At 36.7% G+C, this 8106-nt stretch overlaps 1 non-coding gene across 1 annotated transcript; it reads left to right on the forward strand.

Annotated features, from left to right (window-relative positions):
• Positions 1-1020: 1020 nt before the first annotated feature.
• On the forward strand, positions 1021-1128 carry LOC112781691 (small nucleolar RNA R71). Its single transcript, XR_003192452.1, has one exon. It is a non-coding gene; the product is annotated as a small nucleolar RNA R71 (small nucleolar RNA).
• Positions 1129-8106: the final 6978 nt, after the last annotated feature.

An 8106-nucleotide genomic window follows, 5' to 3' on the forward strand; every position in this document is an offset into this window, starting at 1 on the left:
TTTGGCATTCAGCTTCATGATTGCACCAAGGTACTTGGTAACTTGCTCCTCAGTAACATCTTCATTCTCTTCAGAAGAGGAATACTCATCAGAGCTCATGAATGGCATAAGGAGGTTTAATGGAATCTCTATGGTCTCTAGTTGAGTCTCAGATTCCTTTGGTTCCTCATAGGGAAACTCCTTATTGATCACTGGACGTCCCAGGAGGTCTTCCTCCTTGGGATTCACGTCCTCCCCTTCTTCCTTGGATTTGGCCATGATGGTTATATCAATGGCCTTGCACTCTCCTTTTGGATTTTCTTCTGTATTGCTTGGGAGAGTACTAAGAGGGGTTTCAGTGATCTTCTTACTCAGCTGGCCCACTTGTGCTTCCAAATTTCTAATGGAAGACCTTGTTTTATTCATGAAACTCACAGTGGCCTTAGATAGATCAGAGACTAAGTTTGCTAAATTAGAGGTATTTTGTTCAGAGTTCTCTGTCTGTTGCTGAGTGGATGATGGAAAAGGCTTGCTATTGCTAAACCTGTTTCTTCCACCATTATTAAAGCCTTGTTGAGGCTTTTGTTGATCCTTCCATGAGAGATTTGGGTGATTTCTCCATGAGGGGTTATAGGTGTTTCCATAAGGTTCACCCATGTAATTCACCTCTACTATTGTAGGGTTTTCAGGATCATAAGCTTCTTCTTCAGAAGATGCCTCTTGAGTACTGTTGGATGCAACTTGCATTCCATTCAGACTCTGAGAAATCATATTGACTTGCTGAGTCAATATTTTATTCTGAGCCAATATGGCATTCAGAGTATCAATTTCAAGAACTCCCTTCTTCTGAGGCGTCCCATTACTCACAGGGTTCCTCTCAGAAGTGTACATGAACTGGTTATTAGCAACCATGTCAATGAGTTCTTGAGCTTCTGCAGGCGTTTTCTTTAGGTGAATGGATCCACCTACAGAAGTATCCAATGACATCTTAGCTAATTCAGACAGACCATCATAGAATATATCCAGGATGGTCCATTCTGAAAGCATGTCAGAAAGACACTTTTTGGTCAGTTGCTTGTATCTCTCCCAAGCTTCATAGAGGGATTCACCTTCCTTCTGTCTGAAGGTTTGAACATCCACTCTAAGCTTACTCAGCTTTTGAGGAAGAAAGAACTTGGCTAAGAAAGCTGTGACCAGCTTATCCCAAGAGTTCATGCTATCCTTGGATTGAGAGTCCAACCACACTCTAGCTCTGTCTCTTACAGCAAAGGGGAAAAGCATGAGCCTGTAGACTTCAGGATCTACTCCATTAGTCTTAACAGTATCACAGATCTGCAAGAATTTAGTTAAGAACTGAAAAGGATCTTCAGATGGAAGTCCATGAAACTTGCAGTTCTGCTGCATCAGAGAAACTAATTGAGGTTTCAGCTCAAAATTGTTTGCTCCAATGGTAGGGATGGAGATGCTTCTTCCATGTAAACTGGAATTAGGTGCAGTAAAGTCACCAAGCATCCTCCTTGTATTATTATTATTTTCGGCTGCCATCTCCTCTTCCTGTTCGAAAATTTCTGAAAGGTGCTTGCTGGATTGTTGTAATTTAGCTTCTCTTAGTTTCCTCTTCAGAGTCATTTCAGGTTCTGGATCTGCTTCAACAAGAATATTCTTGTCCTTGCTCCTGCTCATATGAAAAAGAGGGAACAGAAAAATAATAATAGGGATTCTTTTTACCACAGTATAGAGGTCCCTGTGTGAGTAGAAGAAAAGAAGAAGAAAAGAATGTAATGTAAGGAAAGAAACACAAGGGTGAGGAGAGTAGAGATGTGAGATGAAGAGAAGTGTTGGTAGATGAATAAATAAATAGAATGAGATGAGAGAGAGAAAGAGAATTTTCGAAAATTATTTTTGAAAAATGGTTAGTGATTTTCGAAAATTAAAAGAAGGAATAAATTAAAATTGAATTTTGAAACAATTAGTTAATTAAAAAGAATTTTTGAAAAAGAGGGAGATATTTTCGAAAATTAGAGAGAGAGAGAGTTAGTTAGGTAGTTTTGAAAAAGATAAGAAACAAACAAAAAGTTAGTTAGTTAGTTGAAACAAATTTGAAAATCAACTTTTGAAAAGATAAGAAGATAAGAAGTTAGAAAAGATATTTTAAAATCAAATTTTTGAAAAAGATATGTTTCAAAAAGATATGATTGAAAAGATATGATTTTGAAAAAGATAAGATAAAAAGATATTTTTGAAAAGATATGATTGAAATTAGTTTTGAAAAAGATTTGATTTTTTTTTAAAAATCACAATTAATGACTTGATTCATAAGAAATCACAAGATATGATTCTAGAACTTAAAGTTTGAATCTTTCTTAACAAGCAAGTAACAAACTTGAAATTTTTGAATCAAAACATTAATTGTTGAAGATATTTTCGAAAATTATGAGATAAAATTAAGAAAAAGATTTTTGAAAAATATTTTAAAATTTTCGAAAATAAATAAGAAAAATGAAAAAGATTTTATTTTTGAAAATGATTTTGAAAAAGATAATATTTTCAAATTGAAAATTTGATTTGACTCATAAGAAACAATTGAATTTTAAAAAGTTTTGAAAAAGTCAACTCAAATTTTTGAAATTTATGAGTGAAAAAAGGAAAGATATTTTTTTTATTTTTGAATTTTTTATGATGAAAGAGAAAAACATGAAAAAGACTCAATGCATGAAAGTTATGGATCAAAACAATGAATGCATGCAAGAATGCTATGAATGTCAAGATGAATACCAAGAACACTTTGAAAATCATGATGAACATCAAGAACATATTTTTGAAAAATTTTTATTACAAAGAAAACATGCAAGACACCAAACTTAGAAATCTTTCATGTTTAGACACTATGAATGCAAGAATGCATATGAAAAACAAGAAAAGACACAAAACATGAAAATGCAAAGATCAAATAAGAAGATTTACCAAGAACAACTTGAAGATTATGAAGAACACTATGAATGCATGAATTTTTTCGAAAAATGCAAGATGAGCATGCAATTGACACCAAACTTAAAATCTGACTCAAGATTCAAACAAGAAACACAAAATATTTTTTATTTTTATGATTTTATGAATTTTTTTTTTGGATTTTTCGAAAATTAATGTGAAAAAGAAAAATAAGGATTCCAAAAGTTTTAATATGAATTCCAGGAATCTTGTACTCTTAGTCTAAAGCTCCAATCTGAGGGTTAGACATGGGTTAATAGCCAGTCAAGCTTTAGCATGTAAATCAGGTGGATCAGAAACAGCAGCAGGTGGATTAGCAACAACTGGCTTGCTCTTGATAATGTTAGGTTGGAAGCTTTAGACATGACTTTACAGCCAGCCAGGCTTTACATGTTTCATGAATCTCTAGAATTCATTCTTAAAAATTCTGAAATAATTTTCGAAAACAGATGAGAAATTTTTGAAAGATTTTTGAAAAAATTTTTTTTTTTGAAAATAAAACAAAAATAAAATTTCCTAATCTGAGAAACAAGATGAACCGTCAGTTGTCCAAACTCAAACAATCCCCGGCAACGGCGCCAAAAACTTGGTATGCAAAATTGTTACTCAGGTTGTAAAATTTGTTGTTCGTTCTCTTCCTGGCAATGGCACCAAAAACGGATGCACAGAACCATAGTCCAAACATAACTTCACAACTTCGCACAACTAACCAGCAAGTGCACTGGGTCGTCCAAGTAATAAAACCTTACGTGAGTAAGGGTCGATCCCACGAAGATTGTTGGTATGAAGCAAGCTATGGTCACCTTATAAATCTCAGTCATGCGGATATCAAATGGTTATGGAGTTTTCGAATAATAATAAATAAATAGAAAATAAGGATAGAAGTACTTATGTAATTCATTGGTGAGAATTTCAGATAAGCATATAGAGATGCTTTCGTTCTTCTGAACCTCTGCTTTCCTGCTGTCTTCATCCAATCAGTCTTACTCCTTTCCATGGCTGGCTTTATGTAAGGACATCACCATTGTCAATGGCTACTTTTCATCCTCTCTGTGAAAATGGTCCGATGCGCTGTCACTGCATGGCTAATCATCTGGAGGCATCACCGTGGTCAATGGTTGCATCCCATCCTCTTGTGAAAATGGTCCAAATGCTCTGTCACAGCACGGCTAATCATCTGAGGTTCTCGATCATACTGGAATAGGATTCACCCTCCTTTTGCGTCTGTCACTATGCCCAGCACTCGCGAGTTTGAAGTTCGTCACAGTCATTCAATCCCAGAGTCCTACTCGGAATACCACAGACAAGGTTTAGACTTTTCGGACTCTCATAAATGCCGCCATCAATCTAGCTTATACCACGAAGATTCTGACTAAGAGATCCAAGAGATACTCATTCAATCTAAGGTGGAACGGAAGTGGTTGTCAGGCACGCGTTCGTGGGGAAATGATGGTGATTGTCACGTTCATCACATTCATATTGAAGTGCGAATGAATATCTTGGAAGCGGAATAAGTTGAATTGAATAGAGAAACAGTAGTACTTTGCATTAATTCATGAGGAACAGCAGAGCTCCACACCTTAATCTATGGAGTGTAGAAACTCTACCGTTGAAAAATACATAAGTGAAAGGTTCAGGCATGGCCGAATGGCCAGCCCCCAAAACGTGATCACAGGATCAAAAATACAATCCAGGATCATAAGATGTCTAATACAACAGTAAAAAGTACTATTTATACTAAACTAGTTACTAGGGTTTACAGAAGTAAGTAATTGATGCATAAATTCACTTCCGGGGCCCACTTCGTGTGTGCTTGGGCTGAGCTTGAATGTTACATGTGCAGAGGCTCTTTCTGGAGTTGAACGCCAGGTTGTAACGTGTTTCTGGCATTCAACTCTGGTTCGTGACGTGTTTCTGGCGTTTAACTCCAAACAGCAGCGTAGAACTGGCGTTCAACACCCTTTTACGTCATCTAAACTTGGCCAAAGTATAGACTATTATATATTTCTGGAAAGCCTTGGATGTCTACTTTCCAACGCAATTGGAAGCGCGCCATTTTGAGTTCTGTAGCTCCAGAAAATCCACTTTAAGTGTAGGGAGGTCAGAATCCAATAGCATTAGCAGTCCTTCTTCAACCTTTGAATCTGATTTTTGCTCAAGTCCCTCAATTTCAGCCAGAAAATACCTGAAATCACAGAAAAACACACAAAATTATAGTAAAGTCCAAAAATGTGAATTTAACATAAAAACTAATAAAAACATCCCTAAAAGTAACTAGATCCTACTAAAAATATACTAAAAACAATGCCAAAAAGCGTATAAATTATCCGCTCATCAAGCTGCCCGTCAAGCTAATGACCTTAAAGAAGCACTTCTAGAGAGGCAACCCAACCATAGTATCCTGTAACCTATCTTTACTTTATTTCAGTTTCAATTCAGTTATTTTTAGTTTGATCTTATGTCATTTTATTTCTCATTGATTTCATAGTTTTCCTAGTTTTTCTGATGTTTGTGATCATGTATAGCATTTAGAACAGGAACAGGAACAGTTAGGCGAGAAAACAACACACCCTGGAGGAGAACTGCTAAGGGTGCTAAACGCCAGCTCTAGCATTTAGCACCAGGAACGGAGCAAAGCATGGGCGTTTAACGCCTATTTTGGAGGTAGAACTTCAATCTTTGCACCCCCCCTTGGGGCGTTAAACGCCAGGGAGGGCGTTTAGTGCTAGGGGTGTGATGAGTCCATATTTGACGATATATTTTGACTTGATTTGAATGTATTTCATCACATAAACTCACATTATTCACTTAAATAGCATACTTTTGTGTTTTATCCCTAAGTTGAACCTAAATATGAAAACATGCGTTTTTGTGCCTAAATTAGTGATTTTAATCCCACTTTTATTCCATTCGATGCCGTGATATATTTTGTGAGTGATTTCAGGTTATTTAGGCAAGAATGGGTTGGTAGAAGTGGAAGGAAGCATGTAAAAAGGGAGAACACATGAAGGAAACAAAGGAGAAGCACACAGACAAGTGTGCGAGCGCACAACAACCTGTGTGTACGCACAAGAGGCGAATCAGCAAGTGTGCGTACGCACGACCACCTGTGTGTACGCACAGGTCCCTGCATGTGGATTCATAAATGAAGCACATGGCTAACGAATTTGGGGCTTTCTTGGCCCAATTTTGAGTGTGCTGAAGTCAAATTGAGGTGATATATCAAGGGAAAATGAAGCCATATGAAGGCATTAGGACTTAGAACTTTATTTTGACATTTTTTTCCATAGTATTTGGAGTAGGAGTAGTGTAGAATAGTTTTCTTCATTTTCTCTTCTAGGGTTCCCTAAACTTTCCTTGTAGCATTTTATAGTCAAGCTTGATCTTTGATTTTTACTCATCTTTTGTAAGTACTCTTTAATTTCCTCTTTAATCTCACTACTTTTGCTTTTATTTTCTTATGGTTCAAGTTACTTTGTTTATATATGCAATTTTGGTTTCTTGAAGTTTTGATTGATGCATTTAATGTTTTATGCTTTATAGTTGCTTGATTGCTTGTTTATTGTTGATATTGTGAATATTTTGGTTATAGTTTTCATTTTCCTTTGCAATTTCTCATGTTTTGGTTATATGCCCACCAAGTGTTTGTGAAAATGCCACTTGGTAATTTTGAGTAGATTTTCACACCTTGGCTTGGGATTTGAGTTCCTAGGATACTAGAGTCATAATGTCCGACATTTAGTGGCAATTCTTGGGTAGTTAGTTAACTCTTCTTTCTATTGACGCTAGCTTTTTACCAATTAATTTGGTAAGTTAGCTAGGACTTATGGATTAATGTCAATTATGCTTGCTTGACTTACTCCTTGATGTTAGGTGTAGAAAAAGTGAGATTGACTCATCATAGTTTCCATAGTTATGGTTATGACGATGATAGGATTCCTTAGATCCTTATTCCCAAGTCAAGGCTCTTTTATACATACCATTGCATTTTCACTAGTTTTGACCTTTCTTCCTTTTCACTTGCATTAATTCCAATTTTGATCATTTCATAGTTCTTTTATTCCTTAGTTCTTTTAATTTTTCGTTCTTTGATTAAAACCCTTTTCCCCACAACTGAAAGTGTGACACATCGATTTGCATTCCTAGGGAGAACGACCCGAGGTTAAATTACTCTCGGTTAAATTTGTATTTGAAAATCAAACTTTAATCAAGAGGATTGATTGTCGGTTTGGACTATACTCATAACGGGATTATTTTATCTAATTTCTGAACCGGCACAAATCCTCTTTATCAGGGTGCATTCAAAAAAAAAAAAAAAGAGGTCATACCCCCTGCTGGCGTTAAACGCCAGACCAACGTTTATCACCCAGAGAGGGGGGTAGCGAGCATGGAAGGAACGCTTTGTACCCATGGTTAAACCCCAACCTCAACCACTTTTGACCAATTCAAACTTTATCCATTCTCTCTCCTCTTTCACCCACTTTTCCATCCACATTCATCCATCCATCACCTATCACTTCCCTTAATTCTCTTAACCCACCTCCCACTCCACCCAATCCCCTCTCATCAATCCCATCTATATCTCCTCCTAACAACCCAATTTCAAATTCAACTCCCCCCTCCCCACCTTCCCCATAACCGAAACCCAACCCACGCCCACTTATAAATACCCATTTCTTCATTCACTTTCACCACACTTCACACTCTTTTATCCTTCTTACTTACCTTTCCCCATATACACTTTCTTTCTTTATTTTCCCTTTCTTTCACTACCAAGGCCGAAGCCTCCCTACCCATTCTCTTTTATCTTTTTTGCTTGTTCCTTTCTTTTGCCTCACTTATTTTTCATTTTCATTTTGCTCGGGGACAAGCAAAGCTTTTAAGTTTGGTGTTGGGTGCTCTGATTTGGTCCTTCATTTTTTTTACTATCTCCAAGGCACTCAAGACTGGAGAATCCCCATCAAGGAAGAGAAAAGAGAAGGCCTCGCATTCGATCCTTGGGATTTCACTAGGTTCTCTTCTTTGACACATGAGGCGCACTTTTATGAGGTGGTGCACAAGAAGAAGGTGATTCCTGAAGTTCCCTTCTATCTGAAGGATAATGAGTACCCGGGGATTTTATATTAGATTCTGAGACGG

This window comes from Arachis hypogaea, chromosome 19 (assembly GCF_003086295.3).
Source record: "Arachis hypogaea cultivar Tifrunner chromosome 19, arahy.Tifrunner.gnm2.J5K5, whole genome shotgun sequence".
Lineage (NCBI taxonomy): Eukaryota > Viridiplantae > Streptophyta > Magnoliopsida > Fabales > Fabaceae > Arachis > Arachis hypogaea.